At 42.3% G+C, this 25668-nt stretch overlaps 1 long non-coding RNA gene across 2 annotated transcripts; it reads left to right on the top strand.

Moving 5' to 3' along the window:
- The first annotated feature begins 964 nt into the window (after positions 1-964).
- On the top strand, positions 965-25590 carry LOC119872330. 2 transcript variants are annotated; one of them, XR_005360360.1, is made up of 4 exons: positions 965-1084; positions 2095-2213; positions 8170-8251; positions 25373-25590. It is a non-coding gene; the product is annotated as an uncharacterized LOC119872330 (long non-coding RNA). The 2 variants fall into 2 exon arrangements; XR_005360359.1 differs by lacking the exon at positions 8170-8251 and having other exon boundaries at positions 25373-25589.
- The last annotated feature ends 78 nt before the right edge of the window (positions 25591-25668 follow it).

The raw sequence follows: 25668 nt of genomic DNA, 5'->3' as shown, positions 1-25668 counted from the left end.
GGGTAATGGGCATTAAGGAGGGCAGGTGATGGAATGAGCACTGGGTGTGATATAAGACTGATAAATCACTGACCTCTTCCCCTGGAACTAATAATACATTATATGGTAATTAAGTGAATTTAAATTTTAAAAAATCTTTAAAAATTACACATACACACACAAAGAAACAGCCAGTGCCAGAAGGACACTCTGACCCTTGTCTGTCCCCCTGAGAGCAGGAGTAGATTCCCCATGTGGAGAGTGCCTTCCCTGCGCCTGGAGGGGAGAGACATCCGTATTGCCAGAGATGGGGCGAGAAGGCTGTAGAAACAACTCTTGTTATGTCTTGATTAATTTCCTGACCCTGAGCACAAACTGTTTTGTGTTGTCGTCTTGACAAACTCTTTGTTTCTTTGTCTGAAAGGTACCAAATTGCCCATTTTGGTAATTTCTTTGAATCTTATATTTTTATGCTCTCTCATCAGTACAAAATTAAATTTGTTTTTCTCCTGTTAATCTGTCTATGTCAATGTAATTATTAGACCAGCCAAAGAACTTAAGAGAAGAAAGGAAAAGTACTCCTGCCCTACAACACTTAAGATATCTGCTTGTCACTTCCCAGCACAAAGATAACTGACACAGGTTGTGTAATACTGAAATCTGAACTTCTTATCGAAACCCTTACCAATCTCTTTCCTGACTCTGAGCATTTTTTTCGGACTCCGTCTCAAGCAAATGACTACTTAATTAACTATTAATATTCATTAACACTGTCAGGCCAAGCAGGTGTTACAGAGATTAGCAAGACGAGCCCAATATCATGGAGCTCCTACTCTGGCAGACAATACCAAGAGTAAATACACACAAAATACAGATAAGTGCTGTACAGAAAGTAAAACAGGGTGATTTTATAGGCAGTGATTGAGGCTGGGGTGAGGCTAGTTTAGATAAGATGGTTGGTGAAGGCCTTTCCGAGGAGGTGATATTTGAGGTAGGGCCTGAAGGCTGACAACAAGTCTGTCATGGAGTGGTCAGGAGGAAGAATATTCCAGCCAAAAAGAAAAGCAAGTACAAAGGTCCTGAGGTGGGAACAGAAAGTGTTCAAGTAAGTGAGGAGAGAGGGTTGAGATATATTGAAAGAGGTGGAGGCTATATTACAGAGGCCAGTATAAAGTTTGGATTTTATTCTAAGAGACACAGGAAGCCACTGGAGAGTTTTAGGTGGGGCTGAAATAGAATGCATCATAAATTTTAAATTCGTCACCTTGGTTGCTGCGTAGAGAATGGATTAGAAGGGAGCAGAGTAAAAGTGGGTTTGATGGTTCTTCAGTACTAAAACAGAATTGCCATATGACCTGTCAATTCCAGTCCTAGGTAATAGTGACCTTAAAAATAAGAGTTTATATAGGGGTGCCTGGCTAGCTTAGTGAGTAGAGCATGAAACTCTTGGTCTCGGGGTTGTGAGTTCAAGCCCCACGTTGGGTTTGAGATTACTTCAATCAATCAACCAATCTTTAAAGAAATGAAAGTTTAGGGATGTCTGGGTGGCTCAGCGGTTGAGTGTCTGCCTTCGGCTCAAGGCGTGATCCCGGGGTCCCGGGATCGAGTCCCACATCGGGTTCCTTGCAGGGAGCCTGCTTCTCCCTCTACCTATGTCTCTGCCTCTCTGTCTGTGTCTCTCATGAATAAATAAATGAAATCTTTGAAAAAAAAAGTTTATTTTACCAGAAAAAATGGGTTTATTCGGGAATAGGAGGTACAATTCAGGACAAGCAAGCTTTGGCAAAAAACATAGGCTAGTCCAACAAATGGAGCAGAGGAATGTTATTTTTATGAAGGAGGAGGAGGAAGTTGGGTGAGGTTCTTCTGGAGGGAGGTCGCTTGGAGAAAAGCAGGAGTTCAGGGTGAAGACAGTTTCTCACTGGCTGTGTTGCAAGGGGTGGTTGATTTCTTTTAGGAGATGCGCGGTCCATCTTTTCCTGTTGGGGACTGAAACTGCTGATTCTTTGCTGGCAAGGGTTCTTCTATTGGGGCCTATAATTGACCCTCCTTCCTGTGATTGGTGGTGTGTGGTATGGTGTGAAAGCTCCCCCTTCTGGTCTCCTCGCTTTAAAGGTGAGAAGAATGGATGCGCCTACAGCATGGATGACCTTGAAAAAACTATGGCCAGTGAAAGAAGCCATCTGGAAAAGGCCACAGGTTGTGTAATTCGTTCTACAAAATGTCCAGAACAGGTAAATGCATGGGAATAAGAAAGCAGAGTTGTCGCTAGGGGCAGGAGGGAATGTATTTTGTTGATTTTTAAAAAATATTTTATTTATCTATTTGAGAGAGAGAGATTGAGTAGAGCAGGAATAGGGGGAAGGCTAAGGGAGAATGAGAGGCAGACTCCCCACTGAACAGGGAGCCTGACCTGGGGCTCAATCCCAGGACCCTGGGATCATGACCTGAGTTGAAGGTGGACACTTAACAGACTGAGCCACCCAGGCACCCCTAGGGAATGAGTTTTGATTGCTTAGTGGGTATGAGGTTTCCATTTCCATTCCATCATTCCATGATGAAAAAGTTCTGAAACTAGTTGGTGACAGTTCCACAACATTGCAAATGCATATAATGCCATTGAATTGTAAACTTTACAGTGGCTAAAATGGCAAATTATCTGTTATGTGTATTTTACCACCACAGTGATGATGATGATGATAAATTACAGAAAGTTTTATGAAAAAATGCATCTTCTCAGATCTTCTTTAGAGATTATGATTCCCCAGGTCTGGGGAATCTTATGGACATTCCATTAAAAAAAAAAGAAGAAGAAGAAGAAGAAGAGGGGCATCTGGGTGGCTCAGTGGTTGAGTATCTACCTTCAGCTCAGGTTGTGAATCTGGGGTCCTGGGATAAAGTCCTCCATCAGGCACCCCACGGGGAGCCTGTTTTTCCCTCTGCCTATGTCTCTGTGTATCTATGTTTCTCATGAGTAAGTAGATAAAATCTTAAAAAAAAAAAAAAAAGAAATAAAAGAGGGGTCACTTAGACTAGGAGAGGACAATGCAAGTTAGGCTGAGAAAGGCATGAGACCAGGGCACCTGGCTGTCTCAGTTGGTAGAGCATGCAACTCTTCATCTCAGGGTCTTGAGTTTGAGTCCACACTCAGTGTAGGGACTACAAAAGAGAGAGAGAGAGAGAGAGGGAGACATGTAACATATTTTAAGGGTAGAGACAACAAAACAGCTTAAGGTTTGAATGGGGGGGCAGTAAGGTAAAAAAAGAATAAAAAATTGTTCATAAGTTTTTGGCTTGAGCACCGGTTGGAGAATGGTGCCATTTATAGAGTTGAGAGATTCTAGAGAGGCAATAAGTTTGGAAAATGAAGTTTTGTGCAAAGTGATATCTTTTCTTGGAGAGAGTGCCCATGGCAGAGACTGCTAGATGCCTATTATAGCCCATCAATTCTCCCTTTCTTTAATCATGGAAAACTGATTTTATTTGGAGCAGCAGAATGCTTAGCTAAGTTTCCTTTGCAGTTAAGGATGGCCAATGAATAATAAGCAGGTCTTTAAAGATTTTTAGAGAGGAATATTCAGTGGAGAAGAACATCCCTCTCATCTCTTCCTTTTCTGCCTGCTTAGGATATGAGCTTCATAGCCATAATGTGAACCCGGACAACCTTGATCTTGAGGTTTGAAGTTACATGCTAAGAATCCGAGAAGGAGCCTGAATCCCAAATAACTTTGTAGAGGTGCCACACCTGTTCCAGCCTTTTACATCAGAGAGTAAACCCTAAATTGTTTAATCTGTGGTGATTGGATCTCTTACTAGAAGCTGAATATAATTTCATTTTGATACTACACCAATTATAGAAAAATATATTTCCCTAGAGTTTCCAAAGTTCGCACTTTAATTCCCAGCCTCCTTGAAACACATTGAAGAAGTGCCTAGAACTAGTTTATTCATAGTATGTAAATGAAGTACCTTAAAAAATATTTTCTGAACCTGCTTTTGGCCCAATTATCCCTAACCAACATGTGTCAGCAATATAAAACAAGCGTTTGCATTTTTAAAAAAAGAATTTATTTATTCATGAGACAGAGAGAGAGAGAGAGGCAGAGACATAGGCAGAGGGAGAAGCAGGCTCCACGCAGGGAGCCGGACGTGGGACTCGATCCCGGGACTCCAGGACCACACTCTGGGCTGGAGGCAGGCACCAAACCACTGAGCTACCCAAGGATCCCCAACGTTTGCATTTTTAATGTGTCATTTTGGTGCAATCTCCTAAATTTTGGCATTTTAAGCATCATGCTTTGGGCATTATTTAAAGATGATAACATTGAAGAGGTTGATCGCAGTTCTCTGGGTACCAAGAATTATCCTGGTTTCTGTCCCACAGTTGAGAACATAAGGCCTTCAGTGCATATGGAAACATTGTTGAGTTCTCCAGATATACTCCTTACACCCATAACAGAGAGTCTGGTACAGACTGGACATTGAGTTATTATTATTTTTTTGAACCTCTAAAAATAGTCATTTGAAAAAGTACCAGGGATACATGCAGATACTTTTATGGAGAACACCCAAAAAACTGTTGATGATGATTACTTCTGAGCAGTGGGAATGGAGGTCAGGGAAGGGGATGAGAAACTTTTGCTTTCCAAATTATACCTTTAAAAATGTTTTTTTTTGGGGGGGGGGACGCCTGAGTGGCTCAGCAGTTGAGCATCTTCCGTTGGCTCAGGGCGTGATCCCGGGATCTGAGATCGAGTCCCACATCAGGCTCCTTGTGAGGAGCCTACTTCTCCCTCTGCCTATGTCTCTGCCTCTCTCTCTGTGCCTCTCATAAATAAATAAAATCCTTTAGAAAACAAAACAACAACAACAAAAAAAGTTTTTTTTTTGTTTTTTGTTTTTTTTTTTTGTTTTTTTTTTTTTTTTTTACCATCATGGTTTTCATAGTGAGTGGGTAAGAGTGACAGTTCTAGGGGCACCTGGGTGGCTCAGTCTTTTAAGAGTCTGCCTTCGGGATCCCTGGGTGGCGCAGCGGTTTGGCGCCTGCCTTTGGCCCAGGGCGCGATCCTGGAGACCCAGGATCGAATCCCACGTCGGGCTCCCGGTGCATGGAGCCTGCTTCTCCCTCTGCCTGTGTCTCTGCCTCATTCTCTCTCTGTGACTATCACAAATAAATAAATAAAAAAAAAAAAAAAAAAAAAAGTCTGCCTTCGTCTCAGATCATGGTCCCAGGTTCCTGGGATCAAGCCCCACATTGGGCTCTGTGCCCAGCAGGGAGTCTGCTTCTCCCTCTCCCTCTGTGCTCTCTCTCTCAAATAAATAAATAAAATCTGAAAAAAAAGAAGAAAAAAAGAAAAAAGAGTGACAGTTCTAAGAGCCCAGACTGTGATGATTCAAATCCTGTTTTACCACTTATTAGCTCAGTGTCCCTGGGAAAGTTCATTTACTTTGTTTACCAAACACTTATATTACAATTAATATGTGCCACTGTTCTGGGCACTTTTGAATTTATTATTATTAAAATATAAGTGACTTAAAATGTTATAGTAGTTTCAGGTGTGCAGCATAGTGTTCCAAGCACTTTTTTTTTTTCTCTGATCCAAGCACTTTAAAAACCCATATGCAGGGCAGCCCTGGTGGCCCAGTGGTTTGGCACTGCCTTCGGCCCGGATGGGATCCTGGAGATCCAGGGTCAAGTCCCATGTCGGGCTCCCTGCATGGAGCCTGCTGCTCCCTCTGCCTGTGTCTCTGCCTCTCTCTCTCTGTGTCTCTCATAAATAAATAAAATCTTAAAAAAAAAAAAAAAAGCCATATGGAGAGCCATTTCCCTCCACCCCCATAGAAAGTAACTGAGAGCTGTTGCCAGCAGTGGGGTGAATGAACATGTCCCTTGGCTCCTGGCAAGCGTTCAGATGCCTGCAGCCACAGTTTGAGTACAACCTCATAAAAGCCTCAACCAGAAGCAGCTCCCTGATTTTTGACCCTTAGAAACCATGTAAAATGATAAATGTTTGTTGTTTTGAGCTGCTAACCTTACAGTAATTTGTTACACAGCAGTGGCTAACAAATACAACCTCCCACCTGGGAGGCTGCCTGTCTTCTTGCTTCAGTTTGAACAATGCTGCCTCAGTCTGCTTCACACTGTGGATTTCCTTCCATCCTAGGAATTCTCTTTCCTCTTTCCTGGTTCCACCATTTATTTATACACCAGACCCCTGCTTTTCTCTTTATACTTTTCATTTCTCATTTGGGTAGAGCACTTGCAGAATCCTTAAGAAAGAGTACATGGGTGATAAATTTTTTTGAGAGCTTAAATGATTGATAATGTCTTTATTCTGCTCTTGTACTTGAATGTAAGATATCAGGGCCTCTAATTTTAGGTTGAAAATATTTTTTACTCAAAAAATTTGAAAATATTGTTTCATTTTCTTCCTGGGTTCCCATGTTGCTAGTGGAGAGTATGAATCTTTGTGTGTGGCTGTTTTTTTTTTTTTTTTAACTGAAATATAGTTGCCACACAATAATACACTAGTTTCAGGTGTACAACATAGTGATTCAGCAGGTTATGCTATGTTCCTAGGTGTAGCTACCATCTGTCAAGTGTACATCATGACAAAGCCATTGACTGTATTCCCTATGCTGTGGATTTCTTAGAAGCTTGGGTCTCCCAGTCCCTTTCATGCATTTTGCCCATCCCCCCACTCTCCTCCCCACTGGCAACTGGCTGTTTTTGGTTTTGTTTTCCCTTTCTGAGAACTTTTACGAAGCATTGTAGGTTGTGATTAAGCATGTAGATTCTAGAACCAGACTCCCTGGATTCAACTCTGAATTTCCCAATCTGTTAAACCTCTCCAGGTCTCAGTTTCTTCATCTTTAGGGATAACAATAATACCTACTCATAGAGTTTGGTGAAACTGCCCTACCCCACTGATGTCACTCCTTCTTAAATGGTTTGGTGCTCTAGACCATTTCTGGAGGAGGGTCTAGAACAGGGGTCAGAAAGCTTTATCTGTAAAGAAACAGTAGGGGCACCTGGGTGGCTCAGTGGTTGAGTGTCTGCCTTTGGCTTGGGTTGTGATCCCAGGGTTCTGGGATCAAGTCTTGCATCAGGATCCCCACAGGAGCCTGCTTCTCCCTCTGCCTATGTCTCTGCCTCTCTCTCTGTGTCTCTTATGAATAAATAAAATCATAAAAAGATAAACAGATAGCAAATATTTCTGGCTTTGTGGGCTATGACAACTACTCAGCTTTTCTACTATGGTGCAAAAGCCACTACAGACAAAATGTAAATGAATGAGCGCTGATGTGTTCCAGTAAAACTATAATTACACAGTGGCGGTTAGCTTTGGCCCACTGACCACAAAGGCGGAGGAGATGGAGAAGATACCATAAAAATTAATAAAGGGAAGCCCTCATTACAGTCAAGAGGCTAGAGGGGGAAGCCATACCACTTAATGTCAATCCCAGGAAGAATTGTCAGTTACAGACCCCAATAGAAGAATATCTACCAAAGAATCATCAATTTCAGGTCCTTGTAGGGAAAAGATGCACATTGTATCTCCTGTAAGAAATGGATCACCCCTACAACTCAGCCAATGAGAAAATTGATGTCAACCTGAATTCTTGTTTTTCTCCATTGGAATTTATCTTTTATTTTTTTATTTTTTTAAAATTTTATTTATTCATGAGAGACACACAGAGAGAAGCGGAGACATAGGCAGAGGGAGAAGCGGGCTCCTGGCAGGAAGCCTGATGTGGGACTCAATCCCTGGACTGGGATCATGCCCTTAGCCAAAGGCAGACACTCAACCGCTGCCCAGCTCAACCGCTGGGCCACCCATGCATCCTCGTTGAGATTTATTTTAAAGGAACCCAAGGGTTCTTGTCAGTCAGTTAAGCATCCTACTCTTGAGCTCAGGTTTGGGAGTTCAAGCCCTCGTTGGGCCCATGCTGGGCATGGAGCCTACATAAACGACGACAACAACAACCCATCAACTTCCTCCTCCTTCTGCATAAAATAATGTTCCTCGCCTTTGCCTGTTGGACTTGCCTAAGTCTTGCTGTGGCTTGTATGTCCCCAGTTGTAATTCTGTTATCCCCAAACCCATTTTCATTGGTAAAATAACTGACAGTCATATTTTTAAGGTGAACATTATAATTATTCTCTCCCTTCTGTGCTCATTCTATTAGACCCCACAGATGTAGAGACGCCCCCTAGTGGAAGCATCTCAGACTAGGAAGTCCGACTGCCTTGTAACGGGTCTACACGGCTGTAAGTGGGTCCAACCATTCAACTGTATAAAATGCAGGGTTGAGTATTGCAATGTTAATGAGATAACTTGGATTAATCTTCTGCGATGATGGGAGCACATTGGCAATCATGTTATACCTGAATTTGCATTACGATGGGTCACGTATTCACAACATTTTACTGTACTTACACCCATGGGGAAAATACTTAGCTCTTTATATTATTTTACTATAAAGAAACAACAGCACCATGGCATTTTTATTCATTAGTTCTAGGTCTGATGACCTTCCCAGGATGCAAAGATGAAAGTTACAGTCTCATCCTGGAGGATCTGAGGAAGCAAGCAATTGATCTGCAACCTTACCTGCGTCACAACAAAGTCCTTTTTGCCAGGGGAGCTAGCAAAGACTGAAAAACAAAACGAAAGATACAATCACTTCTTGTTAAGAGGTGACGAAAAGGGCACTATATAGATTTCTGAGGGCTGGTAAATTTTATACTGTTTGGCTAAATTAACCCTTTGTAGTTACCTCCATCTGGCCTCTGTTTTCTGCTCTGGGTTCTTTCTTGGACCTGTATGTCTTGCCTGGGGGTAGGTATAGGTGAGTGGGGAGCAGCTTCCTCCTTATCTCTCATTGCCTCTTGGGGAAGGTGCCTCGAAGTGAGCTCAACACAAGTGCATCCCAAGCCTTGTCCCTCAGGAGCCAGTGAGAACCCAAATATCGTCACCATCTCCCTTTGCCGGTATCTCCATCTTTACAAGACCAGCTGCATTGGAGGAGCCTCCTAAAAACTCTTGATGGGGCATCGCTCTTGCTATTGTAGTTCCACCTGCATGAAGACCACACCTCCTGTGCAGTTACTGGGACAAGTCCTCTTCCACTGCCTGTTCTTATGACATTCTCCATCCTGGGTCCTCAGCCTGCTGGATCCCCCATCTGCCATCAACAATGTCCAGCTGATTCTTTCCTCCTTCCATTGTCAGGGACTACTGGTCCCTTCTTCCAACATTATGCTAGTATTAGTTAACATATAGCTTATTTTATTTTATTTTATTTTATTTTATTTTATTATTTTATTTTATTTTCCTTATTGAAAATTTCAGATGTGTTAAACCTTCTTGTAAAAATTTAAAATACTTCAGGGCTCCTGGGTGGCTCAATGGTTGAATGTCTGCCTTCAGCTCAGGGGGTGATCCCAGGGTCCAGGGATCGAATTCTGTATTGGGCTCCCCACAGGGAGTCTGCTTCTTCCTCTGCCTATGTCTCTGCCTCTCTCTGTGTCTCTCATGAATAAATAAATAACATTAAAATTTTTTTTTTAAATCATCCAGAAGCATGTATAGGAAAATGGTAAGAGCTCTTCCTTCACTCAACTCATTCTGGTCCCTAGAGATAACCACCATGAGTAGTTCTGTGTTCATCATTCTGGAACTATTTTTCAAAATGCAATTCAGACTAATGGATTTTTAGTACAAATATGCATAATTTAGAAAATGGTGGATTAAGGAGATCACAGCTCTGGGAATTGGGCTGACTCCATCTGCGCCTTGTATGACTTGGCAGCATGTGAACGTGACCACACTTGTTGAAACTTCACTCCTTAGGCTTCCCAATGACCACAGTCTAACTACTGTTTTTTTGTTTCCTTTGGGGGTCTTCTCTCATCTGCCCCTCCCCTAAAGGCTGGTGTTCTCTGGGGGCTCTGATCGATGGAGCACAGAATTATAGCTTCTCTTCTTCAGACTTACAAACCCACACCTACTATTGAAATGTGTGCTGAGTTAGAGCTGAGCAGGAACCAACTGTTACTGGAAGTCGAAGTAGGATGGACTAGCAGATTCTAGCCTTGTTCCAATCAGGGTCAATAGCCATGCAGAACACTACCAGTCCAAGGATTATTGCAGCCACTATTACCATTGGCATTCTGGTTGGTTAAAAAGGAGCTCAGATCTTGTTGCAGAAATAAACACCATCCACCCCAATCCCAATCACTGCTATTACCAATATCCATTAGCATCTGTGGATGGTCATGGGGCTGTTATTATATAACTGGCATGGGGAGGGGGTATTAGGAGTCTGGGTCTGAGGCAGTGGGGAAACAGGAGTGATAGGAATGAGCAAAGGATGACATGGCATCTGTGCCTGCTGGACCACTTGGAATAGATTGCAGTCTTTGTCATTAAGAGTGTAAAGGACAGGTGCTACTGAATTTTTTTTAAGTTCTTTTTTTTTTTTGCGGGGGTAAGTAGGGTGTATAAAACGCATAGAGACAGATGCATAAAGCAAGTGGACAGACAGCACAAGGAATTGTGATAAAGCAAACACCCACATAAGTAACCACCACCTAGATGAAGAGATAAATAGAACCAGCCGCCAGGAGCCCCTAGATGCTTCCTCACTTTCAAAACCCTCTCCTTCCCACCCTGTTCCTGAGTTTTTGGTAATCACTCCATTGCTTTTATTCATATATGAATCACCTTAGAGTGCATCCCTGGACCATACCATTTGATTTTGCCTGCTTTTCAACTTTATGTAGATTTATTCAAGATACATTTTTTGGAGAATGTTCTTTCACTTAACTTTACATTTATGACATTCATGCTCATTATTGAATGGGACGTTTGTGCATTCTCACTGTTCTAAAGCATTCCATTCCATTGTGTGAATCACTAACACTTATTTGTTGTTTTTTTAACCCACTCCACTGTTGAAGGACATGTGGGTTGTTTCCAGTATTTGGCTTTAGGAATATGCAGAACAGCCTTTTTTTTTTTTTTTAACTTTCTTTATGAGAGCCCTTGTGATTGTCAGGAAAACAAGCAGGGTTGCCATGAGGTAGTGATGTGGCGTAGCTCGTTCTTGCAGAGTCTACTCTCCCTGGGCAGCTTTGTGAGTATGGGGTGCTGGTACCTCAATAGACCTCATGAGGGACACTCTCAGTTCTTCCTTGATGAGGCATCCTGTGCCTTAACCTGAGGCCAAAGAGAAAAGGGACTTTGGGATTTTATACTGCAGTGGAAAACTGGTACATGAGTACATATGAGGTGCTCTTCAGACATAGGAGTAGGGTCCAGATAGGCTCAGAGGTATTGACATTTGGGCATAAGAGGGAATGTTCTAGACCTGAATCCACTCTGTCAAGATTTTCCCCGGACCTGCTAACTAGTGAGGGGGGAAGGGCTCTCATCATACCATCTGGGTGGGTGATGTGTTTCTCAGTGGGTCAGGGATAGGCAGTGACAGGTTTCCATTGGTGGTATTGGAGTAAAAGGACTTGTCCCCTTCTCAGCTGTAGCAGATGTGGCTTACCAAGATGGTCTTGGAATGGGGTACTTACAATCCATGCAGATCAGCAATGATTAGTGGTGCTTTTGCAGGGTCTGGAAGAGCCTCCCTGTGGGCAAGAACCAGGTCTGACCCTATGCATTGGCTAAATAAAACCAACTTTCCTTCCTCTTCCTCTGTGTTTCAATGGAGATTGCCTCAGGAGCTTTCCAGTATCCTGGCTTCACAGATCGAATGATGCAACCAATAGTGATTAAATGCTTATTATGTGTCAGGCACTAATTGAAGCATTTTACATGCATATGCATTTAAGGCTCAGATATCATTAGGAGTGAGATGATGTGTATCACTTAACTTTTGCTGTTTAACAAATCTCCCCAAAAGGTAGTGTCCTTTTTTTTTAAAAGATTTATTTACTTATTTGAAAGAGAGAAAGAGGGAGAGCAGGTGGAGAGGGGCAGAGAAACTAGTGCAGATCCGCAGGGGCATGAAGTGCAATGTGAGGCTCCATCTCACACCCCTGAGATTATGACCTGAGTCAAAATCAAGAGTCAGATGCTCAACAAACTGAGCCACTCAAGTGGCCCCAAAATGCAGTGCCTTAAAGCAACACACATTTATTATTTCTCATAGTTCTGTGGTTTTGCTGTGTTAAAAATAAGACAACAGGCCCCAAATGGAGTCTCTTATGCTCAGCCCCACATTACCAAATGGAGATTTAATACTTAATTTAATTATGTTTCGGCTCTCCCAGAAATGGAATTTTAAACCAGTCAGTTGGGAATTATATGGTTAGTAATAGTTAGGTAATCTGTCTGATAGACTCCTGCCCTCCTCTAAAGGAAAGTGACTTTGCTACAACCAATCTACTTTTTGTCACATAACTTCCTTGCTCTTTCTCCCTTGTGCCTATAAAAGTCTTTATGTTGTACAGCTACTCAGAGCTCCTTTCTATCTGCTAGCTGGGATAAATAAAACCAGTAAGATTAAAATTTACTCAGTTGGATTTTGTTTTTTTAAACAGCTGGGAGTTTATTCTGATTTGGGCTGGCTCAGCTGGAGGCTAGTCTAGGATAACCTTACCCACATACCTGGCAATTGGCCCAATGTCAGCTGGGGTGACAGCCACATGCTTCTCATCTACTAGCCCACATTTGTTCAACATGGTGGTGGGAAGGTTCTCAGCAGCAAGAGAGAGTAAGCCCTAATGTGCAAACACATCTTTAGCCTCTTCCTGTGTCACATTGGCTAATGTCCCATTGGTCAAAGCAAGTCACCAATTAATCTAAAACTAGATTATGTATAGAAATGACCTACTCAGTGTATGGATACGGGGTGGAAGAGAATTACAGTAGCTGTCTTTCAAACAACTTACTGTGTACTCGTATCACCCTCATTTTACTAATGAAAAAAACAGATGCTTGGAGAAGCTAAGGAAGTTGGTCATACAGCTGCTATTGGGCAGAGCTCAGTCACAAACCTAGGACAAGCAATTGCAAAATTTGTGCCTTAAGTCTTATGCTGTGTGTACTGCCTCCTTTCTCAGACCTGAGCCGTTGTATCCCAGTACACCAGCTCAGGAGAGGAGAGAGAGGAACTCACTTAAGCAGCCTCCCCCAGAGGCCACTCAGCCATAGAGCCTGGTGGGTGCCTGTCTAGCCAGATAGGCTTAGCAACTTCTCCAGCTCTGAAGAAAATAATCCTCATAAACCTGACTAGTAGTTCAGCTATTGCACTGGATGCTGTACCCTTGGACTAATCTTAGCTATGTGGGAAATAGATGGAAAGAATAAAAGATGGTTGTAGAAATGGGCCATCGTGCTACACATAAATGTGTTAGCCCAATGGGCAGTCATTAAACACCTACCACATCTGAGCTAGATCCCGATTGTTTAGGAGAAGTACAGGCAAGGGAACAGTTGTTCTCTAAAGCACATTTTCAACAATGTGTGTTAAGGGAACTTATTGACACGATGGCGTTGAATACAAGACAACAGATTTAAAATGGAATTGCTTATGCTCAGCCCACATCGCCAAACCGAGACTTCATTGAAATACAATTTTGGGCCTTCTGGAAATGGAATCTTGAAACAGTCAGTTAGAAGCCACCAGATCAGCATTCGTGAGGTCATTTGCCTGACAGACCTCTGCCCTCCCCTATGAGGAAAGTAACCTTGCAATAACCAGTCTGCATTTTGCATTGTTCTGCTCCCTTCTGCTTATATAATCTCTTGCTTATATACCTCTTCAGAGCCCCTTTCTATCTACTAGATTGGGTGCTGCTCGTTCATGATTTTTCAGTTGAATTTTGTTTTTTTTTTTAACTATGGATATTTAGGGATGCCTGGGTGGCTCAGTGGTTGAGTGTCTACCTTTGGCCTGGGTCGTGATCCTGGGGTCCTGATATCGAGTCCCGCATGAGGCTCCCCTCAAAGAGCCTGCTTCTCCCTCTGCCTGTGTCTCTGCCTATCTCCCTATGTGTCTCATGGATAAATAAATAAAATCTTAAAACACAAACAAACAATGGATATTTAGACTAGGATGAGAGACTGTCAGACTCAGAAGCTGCAAGATAGACCTTGAGATTCACAGAGGTGTGGACCCAGGAGGGCATCTTTCCATAAGACTGGTGCTACTGCCTCTTACTAGGTTGTTAGAACCTGCACCAACTTCCATCCAGTTTTGAGCACCCCCCTCTCTTTTAAATGTAAGGTCTACTCTGAAGAATGTTCTTGATGACTCTGGGAAAATGGGGTGAGCAGGCAGATTTGGGATAGAAATTAAAGGAATAAAATCCCCAAGCCCCATTTTAGATTTGCAATCAAGCCGAGAAACTCTCAGTCTCCCAGGGCTGGGGTTTAAAGGCAGGGAATAAAAGGTATTTGCAAGAAACAAAGACCCAAATTTGCATTTGAATGTGGTGCCAATCAAGGCTCATTAGCTGGAACACAACACGGCACCATTAGCGGGAAGGTAGCTTCGGCAACTGCTCATTAGTTTTGTAGATTCAAATAAGCATTCTAAGAGAGCTCCAGTGTTTGATGGGATACAGCAGCATCAATGATAGGCCACCTTTCTTCCCAGAGAAAGGCAATGTTCCCCAAGAGTAACTATAATCTCCTTTACTCTCTCTCACAGACACACACACACACACACACCCAGCCCCTCTGTATCCCCCAGGGTCTCAGGATGTCAAAATTGGAAGGACGGTAGAAACTTCTAGGTCAGGACATCACTTATGGGAGAACTGTGGTTGCAGGAGAGTAGGAACACAAAACTGGTCATCGGAGGAGTTGGGAGAGAATCTATTTATGACACATAACACCTTTCTTCATGGAAAGGAAGGACTCTTGATGGGTTGAAGACAGAATGGAAACACACAACGAGGTGAAGAGCCCTTCATGAAAACTTCAAAGGAGAGCAGACCTCTGTCTGTAGGACTGAAAACCAGGGGCCCGGTACAACTTATACTAGAAGAAACACACAGAGAAGTGGACAGGTCACAGGGACAATGTAAAGAGAAAATTCTCAGGCTTAACCCATTCTAGGCATTAAGAGAGCTCCGAGAACAATACCTGACACACTATAGGAGCTCAATAGCACAGTGGTTAACAGCCCAGGTGTCAGAATGAGGTAGATTTAGGTGCAAGTTCCGACTGTCTCATAAAGCTGCCTCCTTACCAGTCTCCTTTTTGTGCACATTAATGTCTGAGAACTGCTGAGCTAGACTGCCCTGTTTCTGATCAGTAATGCTGGTCTTCAGGAGATTGTGCCTATGGAAGGCTGACTCCCAGGGTGAGGTCCATGCCTGTGAGTGGTCTGTGACATTGTTCTTGCTAGGCAACGAGCATGTGGGCATTTCCTTTTCTTCTTTTGTAATTGAACTTTTTTTTTTCCTGGCTACCTCTGTCTTCCATGTGGTCATGTTCTTCAGGGGAGGTAGTCTCTACCCTCAAGAAGTGGCATAGTTGGTCTAAATCAACCTTGTTTTCTTGTTCCCCTTGCTTAATGGTTGCCTTTCTGACAAAGGAGACATGAGTGGAGAGTGGGCTAGGGCTCCTGGGAAGGGTTTTTCTTGTGGATCACAAGGAGCAAAAGAGGGAAGATAACCCCTCTACTGTCTCTGGATACTGTTGTGAGAAAAATGCTGCCTGGGGCTTGAGCAGCCATCTTGTGGCCAAGAGGAAGCTGATAGGTCAGCTGTGGCAGAATGGAAAAGCAGAGAGAAGCTAGACTTTACTGAATTTAATTGAGCTGCTGAATCAACCAACTCTGAGGCCTCATTTTATTATGTGAGATAATAACATTTCTTCAGTTTATTTATTTATAAGGATTTTAATCATTCATTCATGAGAGACACAGAGAAAGAGGCAGAGACACAGGCAGAGGGAGAAGCAGGCTCCTGATGTGGGACTCTATCCCAGGACCCTGGGATCACACCCTGGGATGAAGGCAGATGCTCAACCGCTGAGCCACCCAGGCATCCCCATTTCTTCAGAGTTTAAAGTTAGATTAATTGACAGGGTCTGTTTCTTGCTGCTGAATGTTCCATAGAAAGAGAGATGAAGGGGCTCCTCGGTGGCTCAGTCAGTTAAGCATCTGCCTTTGGCTCAGGTCATGATATCAGTGTCCCTTGATCAAGCCCCAGGTCAGGCTCCCTGCTTAGCAGGAAGTCTGCTTCTCCCTTTGGCTCTCATCCCACTTGTGCTCTCTCTCTCTCAAATAAATAAATAAATAAATAAATAAATAAATAAAATCTTAGAGAGAGAAAGAGGGAGCTATATACTCTGGAGGGCTGAGAAAGGGAAGAGGCTGAGGCCAGAACAGTAAGGCTAGAAACAGGAATGTCTCTCTAGGAAGAGCCCCTGTGAGTGGCCTGACCTTTAGCAGAGCTACTGACTAAAACCACAGATCATAGGAGCAAATTGTCTGCATTCCGATTCCATATCCACCACTTACTGGTCATTTCACCTTGGGCTCCTTACCTGTCAAACAAGAGCATAATAGTACTACTTTATAGGATTTAAGGAAATTAATAATGTGAAGTACCTAGCAGTGCCTATGGGTGGTATGTAACCCATGGTAAGTAGTACACAGGTATTGGCCAGGAGGTGAGTAACATCATATAACACCAGTGCCAATTTTTCCCCTTCATATGTTGTAGTTCCCCTTTGTAAAGAAACTGAACTTTTGTTTTGAGATGATTGTAGATCTATATGCAGAAAGAAAAAAAAATAGAGATCCCAAATATCATTTATTGGGTTTCTCCCAATTACAACATCTTGCAACACTATTTTTTAAGAAAATATTTATTTATTTATTTATTTATTTATTTATTTATTTATTTATTTATTTGAGAGAGAGAGAGAGAGAGAGAAAACGGTGTGGGGAGGAGAGGGGCAGAGAGAGAGAGTCAAGCAGACTCCCTACTGAGCATGGAGCCCAACTAGGGTTTGATCCCATGACCTCCTGAGATCATGACCTCAGCCAAAATCAAGAGTCAGATGTTTAACTGACTGACTTATCCAGGCACCTGCAACACGATTATACGATATCATAATCACAATATTGGTAGTTATAGTCAAGATACAGAATATTCCCATAACCACATGGATCTCTCATGTTGCCTTTTTATGGACGTACCTTACTTTCCTCCTATCTTCTCTTATTTCTCCTTAATTCCAAGCAACCACTAACGCCTTGTCCATTTCTATAATTTTGTCCTTTCAACAATATTATATAAATGGAGCCATGTAGTGTGTGACCTTTTGGGATTGGCTTTTTTCCCCTCAGCATCATTCTTTGGAGTTTTTGCCTGTATCAATAGTTCATTCTTTTTTATTGCTGACTAGTATTCCATGGTATGTTCCTGAGTTTGTTTATCCATTTATCCAGTGAAAGACATTTGGGTTATTTCCAGGTTTTGACTAACATGAATAAAGCTGCTGTAAACATTTGTGTAGAGATTTTTGTGTGAGGATAAATTTTCATTTCTCTGGGATGAATGCCCAAAGTGCAATTGCTGGGGTCATATAGCTGGTGCATGTTTAGTTTTTAAAGAAACGGCCAAACTGTTTCCAGAATGGCTGTAACATTTTACATTCTCACTAGCAATGTATATTTATTCATATCCTTGCCAACATTTGGTGTTGTCACTATTTTTTATTTTAGTCATTCTCATAGGTGTGTGATGATATCTTACTGTGGTTTTAATTTGCATTTCCCTCATGGTGAATGATATTAAACATATTTTCATGTGCTTATTTGCCATCTGTACATTCTCTTCATATAAGATGTCTCCATATCTTTTGCTGATTTTCTGATTGGATCGATTTTTGTTTGTTTCCTTTTTTTTACTATTGAGTTTTGAGAGTTCTTTATGTATTCTGGATACTAGTCCTTCACTGGATACGTGGTTTGCAAATATTTTCTTTTAATCCATTGGTACTCAGTCTATCGTTCATCCATTTAACAAGATCTCAAGACTCTACTCCAATATTTCAGAAACTGATTCTTGAAAGGGAAGAGAGGAAACTGGAACTTGGGTTTTGGATAATGAGCACTTGATAAATGCAGGTTGTTCATAAAAACAGATGGGAGCCAGGGATGCAAGGTGGAAAGGGAGAATGGAGTGAGACAGGCATCTGCATCCTCCCAGGCCCTAAGGACAGGGAATTGGGGATTATTCCTAGTGAGAGCTCCCACTTGAGGGTGCTAAGATGGACTATACTTGGGAAAACCATCTCCTGGCAGCAGCCAAGGAGAGGGGGAAAAAGTAGTAGCAGGAGTCAAAGGAAGGACCAAAACATTTCAGAAGTAGAAAAGCTACCAGGAGAAAAGCAGGCTATTCCCCTTACCTCTCAACAATAGGAACATTTATAAATCAAATACTAAGAAATACAGAAGTAGTATGTTCGGAGAAGAGTTAGATGGTTGCATTAAGCATCAAAGTTGCTTGGCCAGTTGCCTGCTTATCAGGATGGAAAACCAAGCTTGGGAAAATGGATTCTGTCCCTCATATTCTCTCAGTACAAGTGTTTCTGGGACAGAGAGAGATAGGACAGATTCTGGAACATGTTGAGAAGGAGAAATTAAAAAGCTTAAAATAGAGCCTGCAGAAGTGAGGGAAGAAAGAAATGTTGAGAAAGATCTAGCAACATGGGGGATCATCACAGCAGACTTGAAAATGTAACCTCTTGGTGGTGATGTTGGAGATGTTTCTCTCTGGAAAATGAGGGTTTCTGTAAAGTGGGGAGAGTGATTATTCAGCTGCATATGAAGAACTTCTAAAGGGGAAATAATGTCACATGTAAGGTCTTTCCTTTCCTTTCCTTTCCTTTCCTTTCCTTTCCTTTCCTTTCCTTTCCTTTCCTTTCCTTTCCTTTCCTTTCCTTCTTTCCTTTCCTTTCCTTTCCTTTCCTTTCCTTTCCTTTCCTTTCCTTTCCTTTCCTTTCCTTTCCTTTCCTTTCCTTTCCTTTCCTTTCCTCTTTCTTTCAATGATCTTTTCTTCTTGTAAAAGTCAGGCATGTTCCTACTGAGGAACAGTAGCATTGTTGAATCACTATATTGCAGACCTGAAACTAAGATAGCACTATGTGGAACTATAATTTAAAACTTAAAAAAAAAAAAAAAACTTAAAATCAGGGGCACCTGGGTGGCTCTGTGGTTGAGCATCTGCCTTTGGCTCAGGTCATGATCCTGAGGTCCTGGGATTGAGTCCTACATCAGGCTCCCCACAGGGAGCCTGCTTCTCCCTCTGCCTAAGTCTCTGCCTCTCTATGTCTCTCATGAATTTAAAAAAAAAAAATTATAAATAAATAAATAAATAAAAACTTAAAATCAAATAAGCAAAAAATTTTAAAAGTGCCAAAAAAGTGGGGAATGTTTCTTTCCTTAATAAAAACATGGAAACTACTAACAGATGTAGAAAAACAGAAGGAAGAAAAAAAATCACTCATAATTCTACTACACTAGCAAAGCTGCTTTTACACATTATTTTAGATTTTTTTTTAAAGATTTTATTTATTCATGAGAGAGAGAGAGAGAGAGGCAGAGGGAGAAGCAGGCCCCATGCAGGGAGCCCGATGCGGGACCCGATCCTGGGACTCCAGGACCATGCCCTGGACTGAAGGCAGGCACTAAACCGCTGAGCCACCCAGGGAGCCCCTATTTTAGATTACTTTTTAAACCATGCTACAAAGCTTGAATTTTATGTCCTGCTTTTTATTTTCCCTTTTCTATTATTTGACAATTTTCCTTGTTATTATGGACTTTTGGTCATTGATATTGTTAATGCTACTTCATAATCTATCAAGCGGCTGAACTGTAATTTCCTGAATAAATCTTTCCCATTAGTTGGACAATTAGCTTGTTTCCAGTTTCTGTCTATTAAAATTAATGTTTCGATGAAAGCTGCAATGAGAATATCCACAGTCACTATTCATTGAGCAGTTACCGCGCCAAGTGGTTCACATCCCTCATTTATTTCATTCTCTAAACAACCTTGCCAGGCAGACATGATTGTGGCTTGTTCCCCTTTCTTTTTATTATTAAATTATAAAAATAAAATGTGCCTCCGTAAAAGCAATTCAGGCAGAACTAAAGAGATCTAATGGGAAAGGCTTGTAATGCGTGTACAAGCCAACAAGCACCAAGGGTTGCTGGAAAACCTCTTGAAACTAGGAAGAGGCCAGAAAAGATTCCCTCCTCCCGGATTTCAGAGGGAGTATAGTCCTGCCAACACCCTGATTTCAGACTTCCAGCTTCGAGAGCTGTTAAACAATACATTCCTGGTTTTTAAGAAATATATATGTATAACGCCACCCAGCTTGTTGTACTCTGTGACAGCAGTCCTCGGAAACTAAAACACATGCAAACTTCCAAACTAGTATGGGCCAGAGCTGGAATTTAAACTCAGGTAGGTGTTACCCCAAAGCCAATGCTATTTTTAATTAATTAAGTTAAGTTAATTAATTAATTTTAAAGATTTTATTTATTTATTCATGAGAGACACACAGAAAGAGGCAGAGACATAGGCAGAGGGAGAAATGGGCTCTCTGCAGGGACTCCACCCTAGGACCCCAGGACCATGCCCTGACCCAAAGGCAGAGGTCAACCACTGAGCTACCCAGGCACCCTTATTTATTTTTTTAAGATTTTATTTATTTATTTATTTGACAGAGACAGAGAGAAAGCACAAGCAGGGGAGCGGCAGGCAGAGGGAGAGGGAGAAGCCGGCTCCCCAAGGAGCAGAGATGATTGATGCAGGACTCAATCCCAGGTTACTGGGATCAGGACCTGAGCTGAAGGCAGACGCTTAACCGACTGAGCCACCCGCGTGCCCCAGCCAGTCCTGTTTAATCAAACAGGATTTTTATTTATTTTTATTTATTTTTAATTTTTAATTTTTTTGCTTTTGAGCAAACACCTATATAGTGTAGACCCTGTGCCAGGCTCTGTCTGAAGCGCTTACCATGTATTTCTCTGAAGCAGGCAGGAGTGATTTCCTCCCGGAGTTATCTAGCAGCTTCCACCAGGGGGCAGGCCTGCACCTTTGTGTACAGAAAGGACAAGAACCCACAAGGCAGGAGGCCTGGCTTTCAGGCAGTTCCCTCTGGCCAAATTGCCCAGAGCTTTAGTTCACCAAAGCAGGGACACCACAGCCAAGGAAGGGGATGGTTATCCTAGGAGCACAGAACCTTCTGGATTCCTGAAGGAGGGAGAACCGAGCACCTGGGGGCATGGGCAGTCTGGTCTCTAGAAAGTTCTTGTTGTTAGGGTAAGGTATAACATCATGGGTTTCTCCTACAAACAGATCCTGAATCCATTCTCACTCAACGATGATGAATAAAGAGGTTAATGTTTGTGTGACAGGGACCATTTGGGGGGATGGTGGTCCAACTGTTCCCCTTTCTCTGGAATTGACTCAGCAGCCACATCTGTACCACACCGCCCCAACAGCCCTGTCCCACGTGGAGCTTGAGGTTCTGACTGTGGTGCTGTGAAGGCTGCTGTGAGGAGGAAGTTCCCCCTCCCCCTTCATTCTGCTGAGTCTGTCCTGGTCATTCAGCCCTTCCTTGGCCTCTGTAATACACCCCAGTCCCCAGCCTATACCTTTGACTTTTTACAACTCCCCTGCCCCTTTTAGGCTCAGCAGAGCTAGCATGTACTACTTACAAGAGGATAAACCTGAATTAAAAATATGAATCAAGGGGGATCCCTGGGTGGCTCAGCAGTTGAGCATCTGTCTTCGGCCCAGGGCGTGATCCTGGAGACCTGGGATCAAGTCCCACATCGGGGTCTCTGCGTGGAGCCTGCTTCTCCCTCTGCCTGTGTCTCTGCCTCTCTCTCTCTCTCTCTCTCTCTGTCTCATGAATAAATAAATAAAATCTTTAAAATATATATATATATAAATCAAGGGGCACCTGGCTGGCTCAGTCAGAGGAGCAGGTGACCCTTGAGCTCAGGCTGGTGAGTTTGAACTTGACGTTGGGTGTACAGATTACTTATATCAATAAAACTTTGAAAAAATAAAGTGAATCGAGATGGCTTCTGTGGCTAGCAGAAATAAAGGATTAAGTCTATTATTTAAAATCAAGGGAGCAAATAAAATGAAATAAAATAAAATAAATAATAAAATAAAATCAAGGGAGCAAGAAATTGGGGGTACCTGGGAGGCTCAGTGGTGGAGCATCTGCCTTTGGCTCAGATTGTGATCCCGGGGTCCTGGAATCGAGTCCTACATCGGGGTTCCTCCATGGAACCTGCTTCTCCCTCTGCTCATGTCTCTGCCTCTCTCTCTCTGTGTCTCTCATGAATAAATAAATAGAATCTTAGAAAAAAGAGAGAGCAAGAATTGGAAAATATAATAAATTCATAAGAACAACCACACATAGAAAAGAGCCTACTGCATGTGGGTTCTTCATCAATTTTTGTCAGACTGGAGGAATTAACTAGAAATAGTATCATACAAAAGTGGGGGAACAGGAAAGAGGGAGAGTGACACTGAGCTGAACTTCACCTCTTTCATAGCAACGGAGACAATACAGCTTCAGGTGGATAATTCAAGATAGAGGCATAATCTACATTATTTCGAATTACAGCATTAACGCCACTGCTAAAACAAGAAAAGGTTATCTGAGAAGTGAGAAGGGCTTGTCTACATTTTTCTATGTGTTTCTTTTTTTTTAAGGTTTTAAAAAAATTTTTATTTTTTAAAAGTTAATATGTGCATAAAAGGAAACTGAAAAACACAAAAAGCAAAGAACAAAGTCATCCATAGTCACAAGCAGTTTACAGTTTGACTTCTGGGTCCTGTGTGTGTATCTACACACACAGGTAAGTGTTTTCATGTAAGATGGTACAGTTATGTATCATGCCCTTTTTTACACACCATGAATATTTATCATGTCAAAGTCCCCAAATTACGAGTATTTTGATAACTAAGAATACACTACACCAACTCCATCTGGTTGGCAGCAGAGGGGCAGAAGGAAGTATACAGGGAGAGTTGCATGTGGATGTTTTCATATTTACATTTTTAAAAAACATTTTATTTATTTATTCATGAGAGACACACAGAGAGAGGCAGAGACACAGGCAGAGGGAGAGGCAGGCTCCATGCAGGGAGCCCGCCGTGGGACTGGATCCCAGGTCTCCAGGATCACACCCCAGGCAGACACTCAACCGCTGAGCACCCGGTCCCCCTCCCAGGCGTCCCTATATTTGCATTTAATGATAACTGTTAACGTGTATTAGTCTCTCTGTTCTATAGGAAAACATTAAGTGATTCAATGGAAACATACCTCCTTGCTAATCGAATAGTATAGATTGGATGATGAATTCTTTTAGAAGCATTATAGGTTGTGGACTCTGTTACTTTAGGTCTCCGTTTTAATTGAACATTGAGGGACTGCAGTATTTTAATTGTACTCTGCCAATAGCTTTATCTAGAGGCCTGTTGTCATTTTTGTCTTTTATATTTTTGTCACCAAGAAAGGCAGGATCACATTTTTTTTCCTATGTGTGTTGTCGCATGTTTTGCTCCCAGTCGCGTTTGCAAAAGGTCCAGGCTGGGGGCAGGTAGGCCAGGATCCAGGGGGCACGTCCTGTCCCTGGCGCCTCTGCCCGGCAGGGGGCGCGCTTCTCCAACGGGCTCCGGGCACCTGCTGCTCCCCTGCGGGTAGGATGGGAGGGGGGCGGGGGATAGCATCTCCTCGCTGTTTTAATTTGCATTCCCTCAATTGTGTGCCAGAGCGCGTGTTTTCTCCCCTGTTTCTAAGCCATTTGTATCTCTTTTCCTGCAAATTGCCTTTTTATGGAAATTCTAGCTCCTCCCGCTCAGTAATTTCTTTTTCTTAATCTGATCGCATTATTACTCAGCTCCCTCCTGCGGGCTATTTTTGGCATCCTCGATCTGCTTTAAGTTCTCCTTTCTCCTTCCTCCTGCTTCTGTACTCCCCTCTTCCTCCTCTACCTATTTGAATTTCTTGACCCCCGCGTTTTGTGCTCTGTCTCAGGGAGGCGGCGAAGGGTGCATCTCCCTGTCCTCCTGTATCTTCTCTCAGTGTGAAATAGGAAATAGCCAGTGTTGGCTCATGTGGGGCCTTTTATTCCTGAAAACTTTCTTCTCCCTTTGGGCCTTCTGCAGACCCTCTGCAGTCTCCGGTGTGGGCTTAGATTTTTGGAGCAAACGCCAAGAAAATCTGGGTGGAGGTGTCCTGCTTTTGACATAGGCCACTAAGCCTCCTCTGGTGCCAGGACTTTCAAAGCTGGCTCTCTGCTTGGGTGGAAGAAAGGTAGTGGGAGAGGAAAAGTGTATACAAATCCATAAGTAAAAGTCAAAATCAAATTTGACCATATTTGTGTGATAAACACAAATGGTTCTGGAAGGATCTGCCCCCAATACTTGTCAGTAGTTGCCTTGGGAGAGGGAGTATTCTTTCTTTGTAAAATTGTGGGTTTTTGTTGTTGTTGTTGTTGAGAGAGAGAGAGAGAGCAAGGCTAGGGACAGAGGGAGAGAGAGTCGCCAGCAGACTCCTCACTAAGCAGGGAGCCCCCTGTGGGCCTTGATCTTACCACCCTGAAATCAGGATCTGAACCAAAACCAAGAGTCTGAGGCTTAACCAACTGTGCCACCCAGGTGCCCTTGTAACACTGTTTTTCAAAATTAGGATTATGGGTGAATTTTACTTTCTCTCCCTCCTCTCAGGCATCCCCATCCTCTTAATATGTTGTTTAAATATTTTATAGAAAACATAATATGGTGAAATTCCAAGAGTAACAAAGTATGCATAATGAAAATGAAGTTTCTCTTTTAGCAGTATCCCCAAAGGCAGCTACTTTTATCACTTTTTAAAAAAGATTTTATTTATTCATGAGAGACACAGAGATACTTTTATCACTTTTTAATGTAACTTTCCAGACATATTATATGTATAATCTCTCTTCCCATCTCTCTCATCTGTGTCTGTGTCTATCTCTGTCTCTCATTATTCTTTTTATACTAGCGGGTTTATCACGTATAGACTTTTATGCCTCTAAGAGTGTATCTTCGAAATTGTTTAACATTGGAGCCCATAAAGATCCATCTCATTTAAAAAAATGGCTTTGTGGGGGCACCTGGATGGCTCAGCCATTAAGCCTTCGACTGTTGATTTCAGCTCAAGTCATGATCTCAGGGTTGTGAGACAGAGTCTTACATTAGGCCTGTGCTCAGTGGGGAGTCTGTTTGAGATTCTCTCCCTCTCCCTGTGCCCCTGACTGCCACTTGCACTCTGTCTCTAAAATAAATAAATCTTTTTAAAAAAATGGCTTTGTAATATTCTTTTACTTCTTCTTCTTCTTTTTTTTTTAGGTAGGCTCCACAACCAGCATGAACCTCACATGAACCCAACATGGGGCTTGAACTTACAACCCTGAGATCAAGACCTGAGCTGAGATCAAGAGTTGGATTCTTGTCTGACTAAGCCACCCACATGCCCCTTTTTTATACATTCCTTTTTTAAAAATATAATAATATTCTTATATAGAAACTCTGTAGCATAATGAACTTCTCTTCCCGTTGGCTGGGAAAGACTATTTTCTTTTTCTTTCTTTCTGTTTTTTTTTTTTTTTTTTTGCTATTGTAAACAATAACCCCAAAAATACCCT

This window comes from Canis lupus, chromosome 6 (assembly GCF_011100685.1).
Source record: "Canis lupus familiaris isolate Mischka breed German Shepherd chromosome 6, alternate assembly UU_Cfam_GSD_1.0, whole genome shotgun sequence".
NCBI lineage: Eukaryota > Metazoa > Chordata > Mammalia > Carnivora > Canidae > Canis > Canis lupus.
Note: the sequence above shows the minus strand (reverse complement) of the source record. Positions and strands in the feature narration are given on the sequence as shown.